The following is a 22,331-nucleotide window of genomic DNA, read 5'->3' as shown; positions in this document are numbered from 1 at the left end:
GGTCTGACCTGCTGTGGACTACGAGGAGGGATCCTTCCACACCCACAGAGGTAGGCTCTCTCTTGCCTGCAGCAGGAGGCAGCTGCCAGCCAGATGGCCTGCCATTTCTTCTTCTTTACCTTTCTGTGGCCTCTCCGGCTTCAGCAGCTCCCATCCACAGCCAGTAAGCGCTCCGCCTGTCCCTCTGTGCTCCCGTGCTGCGAGGAGAGGGAGACCAGGCAGAGACAGCCCAAGCAAGCCTGAGGCTGCTGCAGTCAACGGCATCCCCAGGGGACGAATGGACAACCGCATCCACAGCGTGGCCTCTGGGAGAGGGAAAGAGGCAGCAGTGACCGTTATTACCATAGCTCGACCCTGGCCGGAGCCCCTCCTTCCGCAGGGGCTTCCGCAGATGCCGCTCGTTCCCTGCACCGCTGCTAACGGTACCCACTTTAAGGGAGACTCGAGAACATCGGAGGGCCAGCTTGCTGCCCTCACAACAGGGCTCGGGGGCTGCCTGTGGCTACAGCACAGGCTTCAGGGGAGGGGCTGGAGCTGGGGGCAGCCGCACAGGCCGAGTGGGGCCGGGGGAGGCTCCGGGGGAGCTCTGGCGACTCGGAGGGGCGCCCGGTGGCCGCGCCTGAGGGCTGCCCGCCTCCGTCCCCTCTTCCCTTCTATCGGTTCTCGGGGAACTCCCCGGCGCTGCCCTGGCCCAGCTCGCCTCTGGCGGACTGGGAGCCTGCCGCGGCGGCCGCTTCGCAGCTTCCCGCCCCGCCAGCCCTGGGCGGCCAGCGGGCAGGAGACACCCCCCACCCCCGCCGTAGGGGATCGCTCGCCTCGCCTGCGGTCCCGGCGCTCGGCTGCTGCCACCGAGACCCGTGCCCTGCGCGCCGCCACGCTGCTCCCGGGGACCGCGCATGCGCCGGAGGGGCCAGAGCGGGCACGGGAACGCCGGGCTGCCCCACGTGCAGGACGGCGCATGCGCCCGGGAGGCGCGTCTGCACGGCTGGTCGGGGAGCGGGCGCAGCGGGAAGCCCGCGGAAAGCCACGCAAAACAGGCAACGCTCCTGAGTCTGACCTGGTCGGACTCCAGGGGCCACGGCGGCAGCGAGGACTATGCCGCACCCGAGAGCCACGCTGCTGCCCGGCCGCCGAGTCTGCGAAAACTACAGCTCCCGGCATGGCCCGGGAGGCAGCCTGCCCTGCTGCCTGACCCCGAGGGGACGCCGCTTCCGTTTCCGTCCACCCCCACGCTGGCGCAGCCGCAATCCCCGCCGAGCCCCCAGTGCCGCTCCGGGCAGCTCCGGCTCTGGACAGTTCCCACCACCGGCTTCGGCACGGCGCGGCACCCACCGCCTGGCTCCGGGCAGCACCCGCCGCTGCCGCTCCGTGCGTCCGACACGGACCTTGCCATCCTCCTCGGGGCTTTCCCCGGGACCCGCTGGGCAATTGCGCAGCCCCGCCGCGGGGCCGGGGCCCGGGCCCCCCCCCCGTCCACGTGCTCCCAGCCCCCCTGTGAGCCCCCAGGCCCCCCCCCCCCAGCCTCGGCACAGGCAGCCCCCACCTCCCCCGGGCCCCCCCCACTTGGGACGTTCGCGGTCCGAGGGGCGCCCGGCCCCGCTCACCTTCTTCTCCCTCAGGGCAGCCGCAGCCCGGCCACCGCTCCGCTCCTGCCTGGGCTCCCACCACAGCCCCTCCCCCGGCGGCCCCCCCTTTACAGGGAGGGGCCGTCGCCATCAGCCTCACTGCCCGCACCTGGGGCTCCTCCAGCTCCGGCCCGCAGCTGTGGTACCGAAATCCGGAATAAAACTCCAGAACACCAATGGGAAGTTCAGAAGCAGGCACTTCGTTTATTGAATGAAAGATGTCAAGAGTCATCTTATCTTGAAGAGTTGTTAACTGGGGTAAAAATACAGATTTTAATACCCATCTTATTTTAGTTCTAAGACTTGGCAATTGCCAGGTATCATCTTTTTGATTTACCCAAGTCCACCATCGAGGCCACAGGGGAGATTTCTTCCAGAGAGAGGACAGAGTTATTAAGTCTAAAGTCCATTATTTGCTTTTGTCCTTCATGAAAAGGTGAGTGCATCATATATCATCACTATTCACCCAAACAGTTAACCCTAAACTTTTCACCTGTCCTTTAATACAGTCAATTCCAAGCTAAATTTTTTCCATTATTAAGAGGGGACCAAATATCATTTAAAATATTATTATACTTTCTACAAATACATCCCCATCTTAGAGCTTTAGCTACTAGAGAAAGTCTTTGGATTTTGGGGTCACAGGAGCTGCAAGTATAAACTTTCATACCGTTCTGTTTAGGCTGTGTGATTTTTCTCTGTTTGTCTAAACCAATCTAAATTTCCATAGATGGTCCTGACTCTGGGTGGATCTAACAAGGATCCTGGAACTCCAGTAAATTCTAAACCTCGTTTTATATTTTAAATATGATCCCAAGTTCCTTTTTGCACTTGTCTCTATGGTTTTGGCAACTGACAGCCCCAAGGGGTGTTTGTACAAGTTTCTCCCGAAGGGCGATAAATTAATTCTTTTGTCCATGAGGTGGATGGTTTGGTAATGTTATAATTCAAAATGCTATAATTCCTTCTTTCAAATTTAAAAAAATAATTGCCTTTTAAATCCATCCAATTTAATTTGCTAAAATGATTCTCATTGTTCTACGTCTTTTCTCAGGTTTTGGTTAAATTCAATGTCAGTATTCTCCATGGAACGAGATTTTCATCTGACTTTGGAATCGGAAGGCAGGCTGTTGTTGAGGTTAAATGTTGTGTCTTTACAAAACTTTGACTCAATTACAAAACTAGATTTTTTTTTTTAATCAAAATTACAAAAACAGTTAATATCAAGATTAATAGCTCAAACAATAATTGTTTCATTTTGTTTATCTTATGTTTAGAACCCCTCAAAAAAAATACTTAAACCCTATAACACACAAAAAGATTACTGCCCTTGACAATATTCCCAATAGCAACCCCAATATTATAAACTTTACACAATTGTTTTCCCAAATAGATAACGTGAAACTTACTTGTAGATTTTCAATTTCAAAGGGCCAGTTTCTTTAGACTTCCAGTTTCCTGTTGGTGCTTTCTTTATTCTTGAATAATGAAGCCAAGGTTCTTCTCCCAGACCTTTACTGCTATAAGTGTTGTTAAAATGACTCGATACGGTCCTTTCCACTTCTCAGTGATTTTATATATATTCAATCTCCTGGTCGGAAGGGATGCGCTGCTACGTCCAATTCTAAGGGTCCAGCTGTGGAGACATACTGATGAAGTTCTTGAAAAGAATTTCTTAAAGAAATCGTAACACCTTTTAAAAACATATCTCCAAAGGCACTCAAGATACTCAGAACATAGGACTCTTGATATGGTCTTTCATATAACATTTCATAATGACTTAAATTTCCTTTCTCTTCTAGCTATACTCTGATTCTTAACAGAGCCATGGGTAAGGCTTTAACCCACGTGAGTGAGGTTTCCTGACAAATTTTACTCAACTGTTGCTTAAGGGTATAGTTCTTTTTTTTTTTTTTTCCCCACTTGCTTGTGGTCTATATGGGGTGTGATAGTCTCACTCTATAGATAATACTTTGCTCAACTTGTCTCATAATCTTTGCTATAAAATGAGGGCCATTGTCAGATGACATTCTTACAGGCACCCCATATTTTGGTATTATCTCTTTGAGCAAGACTTTGACTACTTCTCTTGCTTTGTTGGTGCGACAAGGGAAAGCCTCGGGCCACCCAGTAAAGATATCAACTAAAACTAGGATATATATCCTTCTTTTCAAGGCAATTCTATAAAATCAATTTGCTAATGTTCTCCTAAAAAATTTCCTTATTTAATAATTCCAAAGATGATCTTATTACTGATTTGGGGATAATTTTATATATAAATTTCACATCCGCTTATAATTGTCTGAACAATCTTTGTCATATTTTACTTTCTGTTCCCCGATATACTTTGTTATGTTCAGTTCGGGCAATTTCTCTTATTATTGTGGGTGGGACTATTATTTGACCTGTCGGTGTTACAGCCTATCCTGTTTCATTTTGTTAGCCTGCAATCTAATAATTAATTCTTCATCTTTTTCATTATACTTTGGAGTTTCTTTAGGCAATTTTATACTTTTCTGTGGAGCTAGTGCTAGGATGCCTTTTTCTGCAGCCTCTTTAGCAGCTTTATCAGCCAGTCGGTTACCTGCGTTAGGAAGAGTCTTACCTAACTGATGTGCGTTATCGTTGTAGGAGTCAATTATATGGAACTTAGTGACTGGGTCTGAAAGTAGAGTACATGAGAGCATTCCAGATGCCTTTAGAAGGCCTTGAACAGCGTAAACAAGAAGACAAAAAAAGAAAGTTACCAATTAGAAGAACACAGGTGCACATTCCACGATAAAGGGAACTTGGCACAAACAACCTCAATTCGGCAGTTTATCTTGACCAATTAGATTGAGACAAGTTTCGCATGTTTTGGTTGATATAACCAATTATGTTTTATGTTTATGCGCGTGTACAGAGTAGTATAACCAATTGTGCCTCATGTTTATGCGCGTGGACACTGTATGCTTGCATGCAACAACCAATCAGAGCTTTTGAGGAACTTGGAGAATTGTATAAGAATGGTCTGCTATGCTCAATAAACTGGCAACTTTGATCATCATATTGGTGTGCCGTCGTCCATCCCCGCATGGAATTTCTCTACATATCGTGGCTGCTGTCAGTTTTTGAATGGTTTCTAACAATTTCGGTATTTGTTCTGCATGCTGAATGGTGGTTCCTTGTGCAGATAACAGTCCTCTTTCTCTCCATATCGCTTCATGTGCACGTACTACTCCAAAAGCATACTTTGAGTCTGTCCAAATGTTGACTCGCTTTCCTTGACTTAGTTCCAGAGCTCGAGTAAGAGCTATCAATTCAGCCTTTTGGGCAGATATCATCGAAGGCAAAGTTAGCAACGCAATTACCTCCTCGGTTGTTATTGTCTATCTTGATAAACGTTTTCCTTCACAGATGAAACCACTTCCGTCAGTATGTAGTTCCCAGTCTGTTTCTTCTAGTGGCACATCTGAGAGATCCAGGCAGCTGGAGTAAACTCTTTCGATTGTCTGCAGGCAGTCACGTTCCGGTTCTCCTTTAACTTGATCAGTTGTTGAAAACACAACAGGGTTAACGGTGGTAGTAGTTTTTAAGTAAACATCATCTTGTTCCAGCAACACCACTTTGTATTTCAGCATTCTGCTAGGGGATAACCAATGCCCCCCTTTCTGTTTTAGCACAATAGTTATCATATGGGAAACATACAGTAATCCGTTGTCCTCAGGTGAACTTACGAGCTTCCTGGATCAGTAGCACAGCTGCAGCGATGGCTCTCGGACAACCAGAGCATCCCAGACTCACCTTATCTAATCGCTTCGAGAAGTAGGCCACAGCTCGCCCACTTGGCCCTAAATATTGGGCCAGGATACCCAGAGCTATACCTCTTCTTTCATGAGTAAAAAGTTCAGATGTCTTTGTGAGATCTGGCAGGCCTAGGGCTGGCACCCCTATTACAGCCTGTTTCAATTCTTTGAAAGTAGCTTTCTCGGCATCAGTCCAATCCATTGTTTGAGGTTTTGAGCTGCTCGTAGAAAGGTCAGACCAGCAAGCCACAATTTATAATCTACAGGTGACACCACTCAACCATTCCCGGAAATGCTCGTAATTAATTTTTTAGTCTTAGGTTCGGGGAGACAACAAATTGCCTCTTTTCTCTCAGTTCCTAATTGTCTCTGTCCTTTTAGGATTTTAAAACTCAAATAAGTTTCTTCTTTCTGGGTTATTTGGGTTTTTTCTTTTGACACTCGATATCCACCGATTCCCAAAAAGTTCAAAAATTAACAGTTAACTTTGTGCATTGTTCTTCCGTCTCAGCTACAATTAACAGATCATCCATATATTTCAACGAGATTTCTTGATTATTTTCTTTCTTCCAAATCTCTATTTCTTGTGCCAATTGATTTCCAAAAATGGTAAGACTACTCTTAAAGCCTTGAGGCAAGACTGTCCACGTATATTGTGTTTTTCTCCCAGTCTCAGGATTTTCCCATTCCAAAGCAAAAAGCTCTTGACTATTGGGATCCAAGGGAATACAGAAAAAGGCATCTTTTCAGTCTAACACTGTGAACCATTCTTGTTTCTCTGTTAGGGTTGTTAATAAAGTATAAGGATTTGCTACTACCGGATGAATATCTTGTACTATTTGATTTATTGCTCTGAGGTCTTGAACTAATCTATAATCTTTTTCATTAGCCTTTTAACAGGCAAGATCGGGGTGTTATATTTGGATTTCACGTTCTATTAACAATTTATATCTTAAAAATTTTTGTATTATCAATACTAACCCTTTCCGACTTTCCAGTTTTAGGGGGTATTGTTTAATTCTTACCGGATTCGATCCTGGCTTTAAATCAATTCTCACAGGTTCTGCTTTTTGGATTTACTGGGAACTTCCCAGTCCAGACGATTGGAATTACAGCATTATACTTTGACTGGTATAATCTTCTGCTTTCCGTAACCATCCTGTAACAACAAAGCCAATGCTTTGATACATTTAGTTTCTGGAATTAAAATTTTAATCTCTCCATTTTTAAATTTAATTTCTGCCTCTAAGTTCTCAAATTGACCAACCTGATCTCTTTCTATGACCAGGTGACCTGCCTAGTGGATGAGGGAAAGGCTGTCGATGTTAACTACCTTGACTTCACCAAGGCCTTTGACATACTCCTTGAGAAGCTGGCGTCTCGTGGCCTGGATAAGTGCACTATTCACTGGGTGAAAAACTGGCTGGATGGCCGAGCCCAGAGGGTAGTGGTGAATGGGGTGAAATCCAGTTGGCGGTGGGTCACGAGTGGTGTTCCCCAGGGCTCGGTGTTGGGCCCTGTTCTGTTTAATATCTTTATTGATGATTTGGATGAGGGGATTGAGTGCACCCTCAGCAAGTTTGCAGACGACACCAAGTTGGGAGGCAGGGTCAATCTGCTTGAGGGTAGGGAGGCTCTACAGAGAGATCTGGACAGGCTGGATCGATGGGCTGAGGCCAATCGTATGAAGTTCAACAAGGCCAAGTGCCGGGTCCTGCACTTCGGTCACGGCAACCCCATGCAGCGCTACAGGCTTGGGGAAGAGTGGCTGGAAAGCTGCCCGGCAGAGAAAGACCTGGGCGTGCTGGTTGACAGCTGGCTGAATATGAGCCAGCAGTGTGCCCAGGTGGCCAAGAAGGCCAATCGCATCCTAGCCTGTATCAGAAACAGTGTGGCCAGCAGGAACAGGGAGGTGGTTGTTCCCCTGTACTCATTGTGGGAGAATTTGTGGGAGAACGAAGAAAACTGTGTGGGGCATAACTGTTGTTCTTTGTTTGTTAGCACAAGAAACCACTGTTGTTCTTAGTTATAAGTTCGCTAAAGTAAGCACAGAAAATAAGACAAGGTCCGACGCACGTGGCTGAAAGCAGGTTGCCAGACAGGATACAGACGGAGGAGACCATTCGCGTGATCAAAAGACTTTATCCAATCAGACCACCGTTTAAGCGCGTGAACAGCGCATGTTAGCCAATCCACAAATAGCTTACACATGAGTGGATACTAGAAACCCGTATATAACCGAGTGTTGCACAGTTAATAAACGGAGAAAATCGTTTGATCCACAGAATCTGTGTCAGTCTGTTTTCTTCCCAGGGCGAGTCCCTGGCGGTGCGTCGGTCTCCCTGGATTGCCGCAGCAGAGAAAGTGCGGCACTTGGCACTGGTGAGGCCGCACCTCGAGTACTGTGTTCAGTTTTGGGCCCCTCACTACAGGAAAGACATTGATCTGCTAGAGCGTGTCCAGAGGAGAGCAACCAAGTTGGTGAGGGGCCTTGAGCACAAGTCTTATGAGGAGCGGCTGAGGGATCTGGGGTTGTTCAGTCTAGAAAAGAGGAGGCTGAGGGGAGATCTTATTGCTCTCTACAACTACCTGAAAGGGGGTTGTAGTGAGGTGGGTGCTGGTCTCTTCTGTCAGGTGGCTGGAGATAGGACAAGAGGAAATGGCCTCAAGTTGAAGCAAGGGAGATTTAGGTTAGATATTAGGAAAAATTTTTTTACTGAGAGGGTTATCAGTTATTGGAATGGGTTGCCCAGGGAAGTGGTTGAGTCACCATCCCTGGAGATATTCAAAAAGCGAGTGGACAGCTTTCGCTTATGACTTACGGGCAGATGCTGTAAAAGGAACTAGTCCTTAAGCCTCATTGTTTTTAAGACTATATTTGCTTTATTGCATAAGACTATTCATATTAGACATATAACTAATGATTAGAAATTGGTTTAGAAAAGATTAATAGAATGCAGGTGCATATAAAACAATATGAGTTGCTTAATTGTTTTATGAGACTCTCGCTTCATGGCTGGCTTAGAATCCAGTCAAACTGAATCATCAGAGAAGGATCATACATCTTAAGACCCAAGACATGAGAGTAAGTGATTAACTTTAGAATAAGATAAATTAATAACATAACCTGAGTAGTTTTCTGAGAGACCCATAGATACCTTTGAAATGTAAGAAGATAAGTGATGATGGTGACCGGAGACTTCATGCCCGTGACCACCAATCCCAGAAGAGCTGAGACATGAGAATGGAGAATGGATGAGATAAGATGATGGATGACAATGATATGAGAACAGAGAATCGACTGGAAAACTACAGAGACTTTGGATTGGGACAATGGGTGGCAAAAGGGTATAAAAGATTTGAAAAATTTTGGAGGGTTGCCATTTACTGCGGTGGTGGCCCAACTCTGAGCTGTTAATAAAGCAAACCTAGAGAAACCCACGTTCGTAAATTCTTTAACAACGCCTAGGCTTCCAATGCAAACAGGTACCCTCCAAGCCCCAACCCTGCGAAGCTTTCGCCGGACCTCAAGGGCAGGCTTTCCAAACAAATTCCAAAGAAGCAGCGCCCTACCTTTTTCCCAGGGAACGCTGCAAGGAGCTTTGTGAGTCGAGGGTGATGGTTCTCCCCGAGAATACCTCGGTGCCGGCCGGAGTTCGATCAACACTCGATCTCATCCAGTCTCACTTGCAAGGTCCCATCTGGGTCGCCAAAACCGTTACCAAAATCCGGAATAAAACTCCTTAACACCAACGTGAAGTTAAGAAGCAGGCACTTCGTTTATCGCAGTGCTGGGGACATGGGGGATCGCTCCTCCAAAGGCGTGTCCCACTTAGTATCAAAATCCATCAGTTTTTACAGACTTTTTCTGTCAGGTCATTGTTACATAAGCTCTTTACATAAAAATGCATACTATGCTCATTCTTAAATTTAACCTTCATAATGATTGGTCCTTTGATTATATAACCTTATCAATATTCTTATGTAAAAACAATCATTGGTCAGTTACACTTAGCTCTACTGACTGGAATCTTCGATACTCAAATCAAGATGGGAAGGGTAAGGGGGTTTCCAAGCAGCAAACTGGTGTCCATGATGGTTTCCTTAGTTTCTTGAAACAGAACGTAGAAAAACCAGTAACTTCTTGGTGAGGTTTCTAGGGTTAGCCATTTCAAACTTTAACAATATTAAGGTTCCTAGAGTCACACGTAACACAGTTCCTAAAGTTTCTATGGCTACGTTTCAAACTTAACAATCCTACACATTATGCTTCACAATTTTACTTCTTAATCAAACCTAACTCTTCTATGTGATTAAATTTTGATTTCTTTACCAGAATATTTGCAACAGCTGGACCCCAGCAGGAACGGGGGGGGGGCATGGCCCGATCCCCCCCAGCGCCTCACCTCCTCCTCCCCCGGGCTCCCTCACGGCCCCTCGCCCTGTGCAAAGGGAGCGCAAACGCAGCCCGGAGGGCAAAGGGGATGGACGGCCAGCGTTGATTCAGTCAGTCATGCACCTAACAAGTCCTGCCAGCGAGTATGCTCCAGGGCTCAGGGCCCCCCCCGATGCTCCCCCTGCCCCTGGGACACCTCTGATAGCATATTTCCATACATTCTGTATGGCACGTCTAAATATTTGGATGGTTTTAATATTTTGTACCAGCCGTGGAAACTGGTTTGCTGCTAGGTGACTGTAAAAGTGAGATTTGGTAAATAATTATTAGAAATCTTATACTAACACGATGATTGAAACGATAGACAAAAGTATAGCCAAGCAATTAACTAGCAGAGGTAGGTACTCATAAGTTTTGCAGTTCTTTGCTTTTATGACTAGATGTTCCTGTACGCTAGATGAGAACAATGCTGAAACTGACCACATGTGATTGAAACTGCATTAAGCTTCAAGATCAAAGAACAAGGACAAGAATGAAGACTTCAAGGACAGCCAGCAAGAATTTCAAATGGGTCGGTGGTCGCAAAAGCAGCCCTTCGTCTCAAATGGATCCTTCATTGCGCATGATTTGATGTAGGCAGTACAATGATAATCAGTTGCCATCATTTTTATGTATACTAATCTGATTAATATGCAATTAGTTATTCTGTATAACCTGTTTGTGCTAAAGCTGTGGCATGCGTGCTAGGTGGAACTATCCCCCGTGCATCCAGCGCTGCAATGAAAAATGCCTGCTTTCTGAAACTCCAAAACGAGTCTTAGAGAGCTTCTTCGACTGGCTTTTCAGTATCAGAGTTACAAGGGAGGAAAGAAAAAAAACCAGCGGTGTGAGAAAGAGAGGGGGCCAGGGGAGGGGCAGGGAGGGATCAGAACGCAGAAGAGGGGAGAGGGACAGGGCCCCGAGGGCCCGGGGCTCACCACAGCTCTTGTTCTTGGCACTGCCAGGAGAATTTGCCAGTTCAGATGCTTCTTTCTGCTCCTCTCCCGCTCCCCTCCACTTCTGTAACTCCGGCTGCACGGCTGTCCTCCCCCTAGGAGAACACGTGTCTCGCAGGTCTTGCAAGACGAGGCTTCCTAGGCACGGAGCCTCGCTCACCCGCACACTACACGGCCGTACCGCACCGTCGGTGCTGCATACGGACCCTGCGGTGCACCCTGGCGGTCTGACCTGCTGTGGACTACGAAGAGGGATCCTTCCACACGTGGAGAGGCAGGCTCTCTCTTGCCTGCAGCGGGAGGCAGCTGCCGGCCAGACGGCCTTCCATTTTTTCTTCTCTACCTTTCTCTGGCCTCTCCAGCTTCAGCCGCAGCAGCTCCTGTCCACAGCCGGTAAGCGTTCCGCCTGCTCCTTTTTGCTCCCGCGCCGCGCGGAGAGAGAGGCCAGGCAGAGACAGCCCATGCAAGCTTTCCTTTCCGGCGGCGTTTCCTTACCAGGAGGAAGTAACGAGTGCGGCGGCACCTCCCCCCGGTGCTGCATTGCCATTACCGTCGGACGGCACGTGCAGGACAGGGGCAGCCCCACACCCTCGCAGACTCCGAGCTGCACTACCGAACATTGGTCGCAGGGTGGCAGCGGCGAGCGCTTGGATCAAAGCGCCAGCGCGCATGCGCGGCTCCCGAGCTGCTGTACAGCGTTGTGGTTGCCAGGCAACAGCAGCAGCGCTGTAAACCGCCACACTGCGCGTGCGCGGTTGCCGAGATACCGTAACGAGTTTTGGTCGCTAGGCAACAGCAGGAGAGCCATAAAGCACTCCATGAGATGTTCCGTCTCTGGGCAAGCACAGATGCCCAGTGCTGTTGTGCCTGTAGATAAAGAGCCAACGGACCGTGAAGACCCACTACAGTTTCAGGGCTGGGCCCTTCCTTGTGGGAGAAGGAGCCGGATGTTTGCCTTTTCAGCAAGAGACTCTGCCGAGGCCGAGCGCCAAGAGATATTCCACATGTGGGCAAGCACAGATACCCAGTGCTGTGGTGCCTGTAGGTAGGGCGCCAAAGGAAGGTGAAGACCAGCAACAGCTTTCAGGGCTGGGCCCTTCCTTGTGGGAGAAGAAGCCGGACGTTTGCCATTTGGGCAAGAGGCTGTCCTGAGGCCGAGCGCCATGAGATGTTCTGTCTCTGGGCAAGCACAGATCCCCAGTGCTGTTGTGCCTGTAGATAGGGCGCCAAGGGAAGTTGAAGAGAATCAACAGCTTTCAGGGCATTGGGGATCTGTGCTTGCCCAGAGACGGAACATCTCGTGGCGCTCGGCCTCGGCAGCGCCTCTTGCCGAAAAGGCAAATGTCTGGCTCCTTCTCCCACAACGAAGGGCCCAGCTCTGAAAGCTCTTGCTTCTCTTCAACTTCCCTTGGTGCCCTATGTACAGGCAAAAAAGCTCTGGGGATCTCTGCTTGCCCAGAGACGGAAGATCTCATTGTGCTCGCTCTCGGTAGAGCCTCTTGCCGAAAAGGCAAACGTCCGCCTCCTTCTCCCACAAGGAAGGGCCGTGTCCTGAATGCTGTTGATTCTCTTCACCTTCCCTTGGCGACCTATCTACAGGCATAACAGTACTGGGGATCTGTTCTTGCCCAGAGACGGAAGATCTCATGGTACTCGTCCTCGTCAGAGGCCTTTGCCCAAAAAGCAAACGTCCGGCCCCATCTCCCACAAGGAAGGGCCCACCCTGAAATCTGTTGATTCTCTTCACCATCCCTTGGCGCCCTATATAAAGGCACAAAAACACTGGGAATCTGTGCTAGCCCAGAGACGGAACATCTCATGGCGCTTGACAGCGGCAGCGCCTCTTGCTGAAAAGGCAAACTTCTGGCTCCTTGTCCCACAAGGAGGGGCCCAGCCCTGAAAGCTGTTACTGGTCTTCACCTTCCCTTGGCGCCCTGTCTATAGGCACAAGAGCACTGGAGATCTGTGCTTGCCCAGAGACGGAAGATCTCATTCCGCTCGGTCTCAGCAGAGCCACTTGCCCAAATGGCAAACATCCGGCTCCTTCTCCCACAAGGAAGGGCCCAGCCCTGAAAGCTCTGCTGCTCTTCACGGACCCTTGGCACCCTATCTACAGGAACAACAGCATTGGGAATCTGTGCTTGCCCAGAGATGGAACATTACATTGTGCTCGGCCTCTGCAGAGCCTCTTGCCCAAAAGGCAAACGTCCGACTCCTTCTCCCAGAAGGAAGGGCCGTGTCCTGAACGCTGTTGATTCTCTTCACCTTCCATCTGCGCCCTATCTACAGGCACAACAGCACTGGGGATTTGTGATTGCCCAGATGTGGAACATCTTATGGCGCACAGCCTTGGCAGAGCCTCTTGCCGAAAAGGCAATCGTCCAGCTCCGTCCTCCACAAGGAAGGGCCCAGCCCTGAAATATATGGCTGCTGTTCACAGTCCCTTGGCGCCCCATCTACAGTTACAACAGCACTGGGGAATCTGGGCTTGCCCAGAGACGGAACATCTCATGGCGCTAGGCCTTGGCAGAGCCTCTTGCCCAAAATGCAAATGTCCTGCTCCTTCTCCCACAACAAAGGGCCCTGCCCTAAAAGCTGTTGCTGGTCTTCACCTTCCCTTGGGACACTATCTAAAGGCACAGCAGCACTGGGGATCTGTGCTTGCCCAGATGTGGAACATCTCATGGCGCACGGCCTCGGCAGAGCCTCTTGCCGAAAAGGCAAACGTCCGGCTCCTTCTCCCACAAGGAAGGGCCTAGCCCTGAAAGCTCTTGCTCCTCTTCATGGTCCCTTGGCGCCCTATCTACAGGCACAACAGCAGTGGGGATCTGTGCTTTCCCAGAGACGCAACATCTCATGGCGCTCGTCCACAGCAGAGCCTCTTGCTGAAAAGGTAAACGTCCTGCTCCTTCTCCCACAAGGAAGGGCCCAGCCCTGAAAGCTGTTGCTGCTCTTCATGGTGCCTTGGCACCCTATGTACAGGCACAACAGCAGTGGGGATCTGTGCTTTCCCAGAGACGCAACATCTCATGGCGCTCGGCCGCGGCAGAGCCTCTTGCCGAAAAGGCAAACGTCCAGCTCCTTCTCCCACAAGGAAGGGCCCAGCCCTGAAAGCTCTTGCTGCTCTTTACGGTGCCTTGGTGCCCTATCTACAGGCATAACAGCACTGGGGATCTGGGCTTTCCCAGAGACGCAACATCTCATGGCGCTCGGCCGCGGCAGAGCCTCTTGCGGAAAAGTCAAACGTCCAGCTCCTTCTCCCACAGGGAAGGGCCCAGCCCTGAAAGCTGTTGCTGCTCTTCACGGTGCCCTGGTGCCCTATGTACAGGCACAACAGCAGTGGGGATCTGTGCTTTCCCAGAGACGCAGCATCTCATGGCGCTTGGCCGTGGCAGAGCCTCTAGCCGAAAAGCCAAACGTCCGGCTCCTTCTCCCACAAGGAAGGGCCCAGCCCTGAAAGCTGTTGATGCTCTTCACGGTGCCCTGGCGCCATATGTACAGGCACAACAGCACTAGGGATCTCTGCTTTCCCAGAGACGCAACATCTCATGGCGCTCGGCCGCGGCAGAGACTCTTGCCGAAAAGGGAAACGTCCAGCTCCTTCTGCCACAGGGAAGGGCCCAGCCCTGAAAGCTGTTGCTGCTCTTCACGGTGCCTTGGCGCCCTCTCTACAGGCACAACAGCACTGGAGATCTCTGCTCTCCCAGAGACGCAACATCTCATGGTGCTCGGCCCGCGTCAAAAATTATTGCTGAACAGTCAAACGTCCAGCTCCTTCTCCCACAGGCAAGGGCCCAGCCCTGAAAGATGTTGCTGCTCTTCAGGGTGCCTTGGTGCCCTATCTACAGGCACAACAGCAGTGGGGATCTGTGCTTTCCCAGAGACGCAACATCTCTTGGCACTCAGCCACGGCAGAGCCTCTTGCCGAAAAATCAAACTTGCGGCTCCTTCTCCCACAGGGAAGGGCCCAGCCCTGAAAGCTGTTGATGCTCTTCATGGTGCCTTGGTGCCTTATCTACAGGCACAACAGCACTGGGGATCTGTGCTTTCCCAGAGACGCAACATCTCATGGCGCTCGGCCGCGGCAAAGCCTCTTGCCGAAAAGGCAAACGTCTGGCTTCTTCTGCCACAGGGAAGGGCCCAGCCCTGAAAGCTGTTGCTGCTCTTCAGGGTGCCTTGGTGCCCTATCAACAGGCACAACAGCACTGGGGATCTGTGCTTTCCCAGAGACGCAACATCTCTTGGCGCTCGGCCGCGGCAGAGCCTCTTGCCGAAAAGGCAAACGTGCGGCTCCTTCTCCCACAAGGAAGGGCCCAGCCCTGAAAGCTGTTGATGCTCTTCACGGTGCCCTGGCGCCATATGTACAGGCACAACAGCACTGGGGATCTCTGCTTTCCCAGAGACGCAACATCTCATGGCGCTCGGCCGCGGCAGAGACTCTTGCCGAAAAGGGAAACGTCCAGCTCCTTCTGCCACAGGGAAGGTCCCAGCCCTGAAACCTGTCGCTGCTCTTCACGGTGCCTTGGCACCCTATCTACAGGCACAACAGCAGTGGGGATCTGGGCTTTCCCAGAGACGCAACATCTCATGGCGCTCGGCCGCGGCAGAGCCTCTTGCCGAAAAGTCAAACGTCCAGCTCCTTCTCCCACAGGGAAGGTCCGAGCCCTGAAAGCTGTTGCTGCTCTTCACGGTGCCCTGGTGCCCTATCTACAGGCACAACAGCAGTGGGGATCTGTGCTTTCCCAGAGACGCAGCATCTCATGGCACTCGGCCGTGGCAGAGCCTCTTGCTGAAAAGGCAAACGTCGGGCTCCTTCTCCCACAGGGAAAGGCCCCTCCCTGAAAGCTGTTGCTGCTCTTCAGAGTGCCTTGACGCCCTATCTACAGGCACAAGAGCAGTGGGGATCTGGGCTTTCCCAGAGACGCAACATCTCATGGCGCTTGGCCATGGCAGAGCCTCTAGCGGAAAAGGCAAATGTCTGGCTTCTTCTGCCACAGGGAAGGCCCCAGCCCTTAAAGCTGTTGCTGCTCTTCAGGGTGCCTTGGTGCCCTATCTACAGGCACAACAGCAGTGGGGATCTGTGCTTTCCCAGAGACGCAACATCTCATGACGCTCGGCCGCGGCACAAATGATTGCTGAAATGCAAATGTCTGGCTCGTTCTGCCACAAGGCAGGGCTCAGCCCTGAAAGCTGTTGCTGCTCTTCATGGTGCCTTGGCACCCTATGTACAGGCACAACAGCAGTGGGGATCTGTGCTTTCCCAGAGACGCAACATCTCATGGTGCTCGGCCGCGGCAAAAATTATTGCTGAAAAGTCAAACGTCCAGCTCCTTCTCCCACAGGCAAGGGCCCAGCCCTGAAAGCTGTTGCTGCTCTTCAGGGTGCCTTGGTGCCCTATCTACAGGCACAACAGCAGTGGGGATCTGTGCTTTCCCAGAGACGCAACATCTCATGACGCTCGGCCGCGGCACAAATGATTGCTGAAATGCAAATGTCTGGCTCGTTCTGCCACAAGGCAGGGCTCAGCCCTGAAAGCTGTTGCTGCTCTTCATGGTGCCTTGGCACCCTATCTACAGGCACAACAGCAGTGGGGATCTGTGCTTTCCCAGAGACGCAACATCTCATGGCGCTCGGCCGCGGCAGAGCCTCTTGCCGAAAAGGCAAACGTGCGGCTCCTTCTCCCACAGGCAAGGGCCCAGCCCTGAAAGCTGTTGCTGCTCTTCACAGTGCTTTGGTGCCCTATCTACAGGCACAACAGCAGTAGGGATCTGTGCTTTCCCAGAGACGCAACATCTCATGGCACTCGTCCACGGCAGAGCCTCTTGCCGAAAAATCAAACTTGCGGCTCCTTTTCCCACAGGGAAGGGCCCAGCCCTGAAAGCTGTTGATGCTCTTCATGGTGCCTTGGTGCCTTATCTACAGGCACAACAGCAGTGGGGATCTGTGCTTTCCCAGAGACGCAACATCTCATGGCGCTCGGCCGCGGCAAAGCCTCTTGCCGAAAAGGCAAACGTCTGGCTTCTTCTGCCACAGGGAAGGGCCCAGCCCTGAAAGCTGTTGCTGCTCTTCAGGGTGCCTTGGTGCCCTATCAACAGGCACAACAGCACTGGGGATCTGTGCTTTCCCAGAGACGCAACATCTCATGGCGCTCGGCCGCGGCAGAGCCTCTTGCCGAAAAGGCAAACGTGCGGCTCCTTCTCCCACAAGGAAGGGCTCAGCCCTGAAAGCTGTTGCTGCTCTTCAGGGTGCCTTGGTGCCCTATCTACAGGCAGAACAGCACTGGGGATCTGGGCTTTCCAAGAGACGCAACGTCTCATGGCGCTTGGCCGCGGCAGAGCCTCTTGCCGAAAAGCCAAACGTTCACTACTTATCCCACAGGGAAGGGCCCAGCCCTGAAAGCTGTTCCTGCTCTTCACGGTCCCTTGGTGCCATATCTGCAAGCACAACAGCACTGGGGATCTGTGCTTTCCCAGAGACGCTGCATCTCATGGCGCTCAGCCGCGGCAGAGCCTCTAGACGAAAAGGCAAACGTCGGGCTCCTTATCCCACAAGGAATCGCCCAGCCCTGAAAGCTGTTGCTGCTCTTCAGGGTGCCTTGGTGCCCTATCTACAGGCACAACAGCACTGGGGATCTGTGCTTTCCCAGAGACGCAACATCTCATGGCGCTCAGCCGCGGCAGAGCGTCTTGCCGAAAACTCAAACGTCTTGCTTATTCTGCCACAAGGAAGGGCCCAGCCCTGAAAGCTGTTGCTGCTCTTCAGGGTGCCTTGGTGCCCTATCTACAGGCACAACAGCACTGGGGATCTGGGCTTTCCAAGAGACGCAACGTCTCATGGCGCTCGGCCGCGGCAGAGCCTCTTGCTGAAAAGGCAATTTCCGGCTCCTTCTCCCACAAGGAAGGGCCCAGCCCTGAAAGCTGTTGCTGCTCTTCACGGTGCCTTGGCGCCCTATCTACAGGCAGAACAGCACTGGGGATCTCTGCTCTCCCAGAGACGCATCACCTCATGGCGCTCAGCCGCGGCAGAGCCTCTTGCCGAAAACTCAAACTTTCGGCTTCTTCTACCACAGGAATGGTCACAGCCTTGAAAACTGTTGCTGCTCTTCACGGTGCCTTGGTGCCCTATCTACAGGCACAACAGCACTGGGGATCTCTGCTTTCCCAGAGACGCAACATCTCATGGCGCTCGGCCACAGCAGAGCCTCTTGCCGAAAAGTCAAACGTCCAGCTCCATCTCCCACAAGGAAGGGACCAGCCCTGAAAGCTGTTGCTGCTCTTCACGGTGCCCTGGCACCCTATCTACAGGCACAAAAGCAGTGGGGATCTGTGCTTTCCAAGAGACGCAGCATCTCATGGCGCTTGGCCGTGGCAGAGCCTCTAGCCGAAAAGGCAAACGTCCGGCTCCTTCTCCCACAAGGAAGGTCCCAGCCCTGAAAGCTGTCGCTGCTCTTCACGGTGCCTTGACGCCCTATCTACAGGCACAAGAGCAGTGGGGATCTGGGCTTTCCCAGAGACGCAACATCTCATGGCGCTCGTCCACAGCAGAGCCTCTTGCTGAAAAGGTAAAAGTCCTGCTCCTTCTCCCACAAGGAATGGCCCAGCCCTGAAAGCTGTTGCTGTTCTTCACGTTGCCTTGGCGCCCTATCTACAGGCACAACAGCACTGGGGATCTGTGCTTTCCCAGAGACGCAACATCTCATGGCGCTCGGCCGCGGCAGAGCCTCTTGCCGAAAAGGCAAACGTGCGGCTCCTTCTCCCACAAGGAAGGGCCCAGCCCTGAAAGCTCTTGCTGCTCTTCACGGTGCCTTGGTGCCCTATCTACAGGCACAACAGCAGTTGGGATCTGTGCTTTCCCAGAGACGCAACGTCTCATGGCGCTCGGGCGCGGCAGAGCCTCTTGCCGAAAAGCCAAAAGGTCACTACTTATCCCACAGGGAAGGGCCCAGCCCTGAAAGCTGTTGCTGCTCTTCACGGTGCCTTGGTGCCCTATCTACAAGCACAACAGCACTGGGGATCTGTGCTTTCCCAGAGACGCAACATCTCATGGCGCTCTGCCGCGGCACAAATGATTGCTGAAATGCAAATGTCTGGCTCATTCTCCCACAAGGCAGGGCTCAGCCCTTAAAGCTGTTGCTGCTCTTCACGGTGCCCTGGTGCCCTATGTACAGGCACAACAGCAGTGGGGATCTGTGCTTTCCCAGAGACGCAACATCTCATGGCGCTCTGCCGCGGCACAAATGATTGCTGAAATGCAAATGTCTGGCTCATTCTCCCACAAGGCAGGGCTCAGCCCTTAAAGCTGTTGCTGCTCTTCACGGTGCCCTGGTGCCCTATGTACAGGCACAACAGCAGTGGGGATCTGTGCTTTCCCAGAGACGCAACATCTCATGGCGCTCGTCCACAGCAGAGCCTCTTGCTGAAAAGGTAAACGTCCTGCTCCTTCTCCCACAAGGAAGGGCCCAGCCCTGAAAGCTGTTGCTGCTCTTCATGGTGCCTTGGCACCCTATGTACAGGCACAACAGCAGTGGGGATCTGTGCTTTCCCAGAGACGCAACATCTCATGGCGCTCGGCCGCGGCAGAGCCTCTTGCCGAAAAGGCAAACGTCCAGCTCCTTCTCCCACAAGGAAGGGCCCAGCCCTGAAAGCTCTTGCTGCTCTTTACGGTGCCTTGGTGCCCTATCTACAGGCATAACAGCACTGGGGATCTGGGCTTTCCCAGAGACGCAACATCTCATGGCGCTCGGCCGCGGCAGAGCCTCTTGCGGAAAAGTCAAACGTCCAGCTCCTTCTCCCACAGGGAAGGGCCCAGCCCTGAAAGCTGTTGCTGCTCTTCACGGTGCCCTGGTGCCCTATGTACAGGCACAACAGCAGTGGGGATCTGTGCTTTCCCAGAGACGCAGCATCTCATGGCGCTTGGCCGTGGCAGAGCCTCTAGCCGAAAAGCCAAACGTCCGGCTCCTTCTCCCACAAGGAAGGGCCCAGCCCTGAAAGCTGTTGATTCTCTTCACGGTGCCCTGGCGCCATATGTACAGGCACAACAGCACTAGGGATCTCTGCTTTCCCAGAGACGCAACATCTCATGGCGCTCGGCCGCGGCAGAGACTCTTGCCGAAAAGGGAAACGTCCAGCTCCTTCTGCCACAGGGAAGGGCCCAGCCCTGAAAGCTGTTGCTGCTCTTCACGGTGCCTTGGCGCCCTCTCTACAGGCACAACAGCACTGGAGATCTCTGCTCTCCCAGAGACGCAACATCTCATGGTGCTCGGCCGCGTCAAAAATTATTGCTGAACAGTCAAACGTCCAGCTCCTTCTCCCACAGGCAAGGGCCCAGCCCTGAAAGATGTTGCTGCTCTTCAGGGTGCCTTGGTGCCCTATCTACAGGCACAACAGCAGTGGGGATCTGTGCTTTCCCAGAGACGCAACATCTCTTGGCACTCAGCCACGGCAGAGACTCTTGCCGAAAAGGGAAACGTCCAGCTCCTTCTGCCACAGGGAAGGTCCCAGCCCTGAAACCTGTCGCTGCTCTTCACGGTGCCTTGGCACCCTATCTACAGGCACAACAGCAGTGGGGATCTGGGCTTTCCCAGAGACGCAACATCTCATGGCGCTCGGCCGCGGCAGAGCCTCTTGCCGAAAAGTCAAACGTCCAGCTCCTTCTCCCACAGGGAAGGTCCGAGCCCTGAAAGCTGTTGCTGCTCTTCACGGTGCCCTGGTGCCCTATCTACAGGCACAACAGCAGTGGGGATCTGTGCTTTCCCAGAGACGCAGCATCTCATGGCGCTCGGCCGTGGCAGAGCCTCTTGCTGAAAAGGCAAACGTCGGGCTCCTTCTCCCACAGGGAAAGGCCCCTCCCTGAAAGCTGTTGCTGCTCTTCAGAGTGCCTTGACGCCCTATCTACAGGCACAAGAGCAGTGGGGATCTGGGCTTTCCCAGAGACGCAACATCTCATGGCGCTTGGCCATGGCAGAGCCTCTAGCGGAAAAGGCAAATGTCTGGCTTCTTCTGCCACAGGGAAGGCCCCAGCCCTTAAAGCTGTTGCTGCTCTTCAGGGTGCCTTGGTGCCCTATCTACAGGCACAACAGCAGTGGGGATCTGTGCTTTCCCAGAGACGCAACATCTCATGACGCTCGGCCGCGGCACAAATGATTGCTGAAATGCAAATGTCTGGCTCGTTCTGCCACAAGGCAGGGCTCAGCCCTGAAAGCTGTTGCTGCTCTTCATGGTGCCTTGGCACCCTATGTACAGGCACAACAGCAGTGGGGATCTGTGCTTTCCCAGAGACGCAACATCTCATGGCGCTCGGCCGCGGCAAAGCCTCTTGCCGAAAAGGCAAACGTCTGGCTTCTTCTGCCACAGGGAAGGGCCCAGCCCTGAAAGCTGTTGCTGCTCTTCAGGGTGCCTTGGTGCCCTATCAACAGGCACAACAGCACTGGGGATCTGTGCTTTCCCAGAGACGCAACATCTCATGGCGCTCGGCCGCGGCAGAGCCTCTTGCCGAAAAGGCAAACGTGCGGCTCCTTCTCCCACAAGGAAGGGCTCAGCCCTGAAAGCTGTTGCTGCTCTTCAGGGTGCCTTGGTGCCCTATCTACAGGCAGAACAGCACTGGGGATCTGGGCTTTCCAAGAGACGCAACGTCTCATGGCGCTTGGCCGCGGCAGAGCCTCTTGCCGAAAAGCCAAACGTTCACTACTTATCCCACAGGGAAGGGCCCAGCCCTGAAAGCTGTTCCTGCTCTTCACGGTCCCTTGGTGCCATATCTGCAAGCACAACAGCACTGGGGATCTGTGCTTTCCCAGAGACGCTGCATCTCATGGCGCTCAGCCGCGGCAGAGCCTCTAGACGAAAAGGCAAACGTCGGGCTCCTTATCCCACAAGGAATCGCCCAGCCCTGAAAGCTGTTGCTGCTCTTCAGGGTGCCTTGGTGCCCTATCTACAGGCACAACAGCAGTGGGGATCTGTGCTTTCCCAGAGACGCAACATCTCATGGCGCTCGGCCGCGGCAAAGCCTCTTGCCGAAAAGGCAAACGTCTGGCTTCTTCTCCCACAGGGAAGGGCCCAGCCCTGAAAGCTGTTGCTGCTCTTCAGGGTGCCTTGGTGCCCTATCAACAGGCACAACAGCACTGGGGATCTGTGCTTTCCCAGAGACGCAACATCTCATGGCGCTCGGCCGCGGCAGAGCCTCTTGCCGAAAAGGCAAACGTGCGGCTCCTTCTCCCACAAGGAAGGGCTCAGCCCTGAAAGCTGTTGCTGCTCTTCAGGGTGCCTTGGTGCCCTATCTACAGGCAGAACAGCACTGGGGATCTGGGCTTTCCAAGAGACGCAACGTCTCATGGCGCTTGGCCGCGGCAGAGCCTCTTGCCGAAAAGCCAAACGTTCACTACTTATCCCACAGGGAAGGGCCCAGCCCTGAAAGCTGTTCCTGCTCTTCACGGTCCCTTGGTGCCATATCTGCAAGCACAACAGCACTGGGGATCTGTGCTTTCCCAGAGACGCTGCATCTCATGGCGCTCAGCCGCGGCAGAGCCTCTAGACGA

General features: G+C 52.4%; 1 long non-coding RNA gene across 1 annotated transcript; it reads left to right on the top strand.

The window, feature by feature from the left end:
• Nucleotides 1-1,666: 1,666 nt before the first annotated feature.
• LOC128137955 (uncharacterized) lies at nucleotides 1,667-9,339 on the top strand. The gene is made up of 3 exons (XR_008233926.1): nucleotides 1,667-2,400; nucleotides 6,415-6,560; nucleotides 8,995-9,339. It is a non-coding gene; the product is annotated as an uncharacterized LOC128137955 (long non-coding RNA).
• Nucleotides 9,340-22,331: the final 12,992 nt, after the last annotated feature.

Source organism: Harpia harpyja (genome assembly GCF_026419915.1).
Source record: "Harpia harpyja isolate bHarHar1 chromosome 15 unlocalized genomic scaffold, bHarHar1 primary haplotype SUPER_15_unloc_3, whole genome shotgun sequence".
In the NCBI taxonomy this organism is placed as follows: Eukaryota; Metazoa; Chordata; class Aves; order Accipitriformes; family Accipitridae; genus Harpia; species Harpia harpyja.
This window is presented reverse-complemented; position numbering and strand designations above follow the sequence as displayed.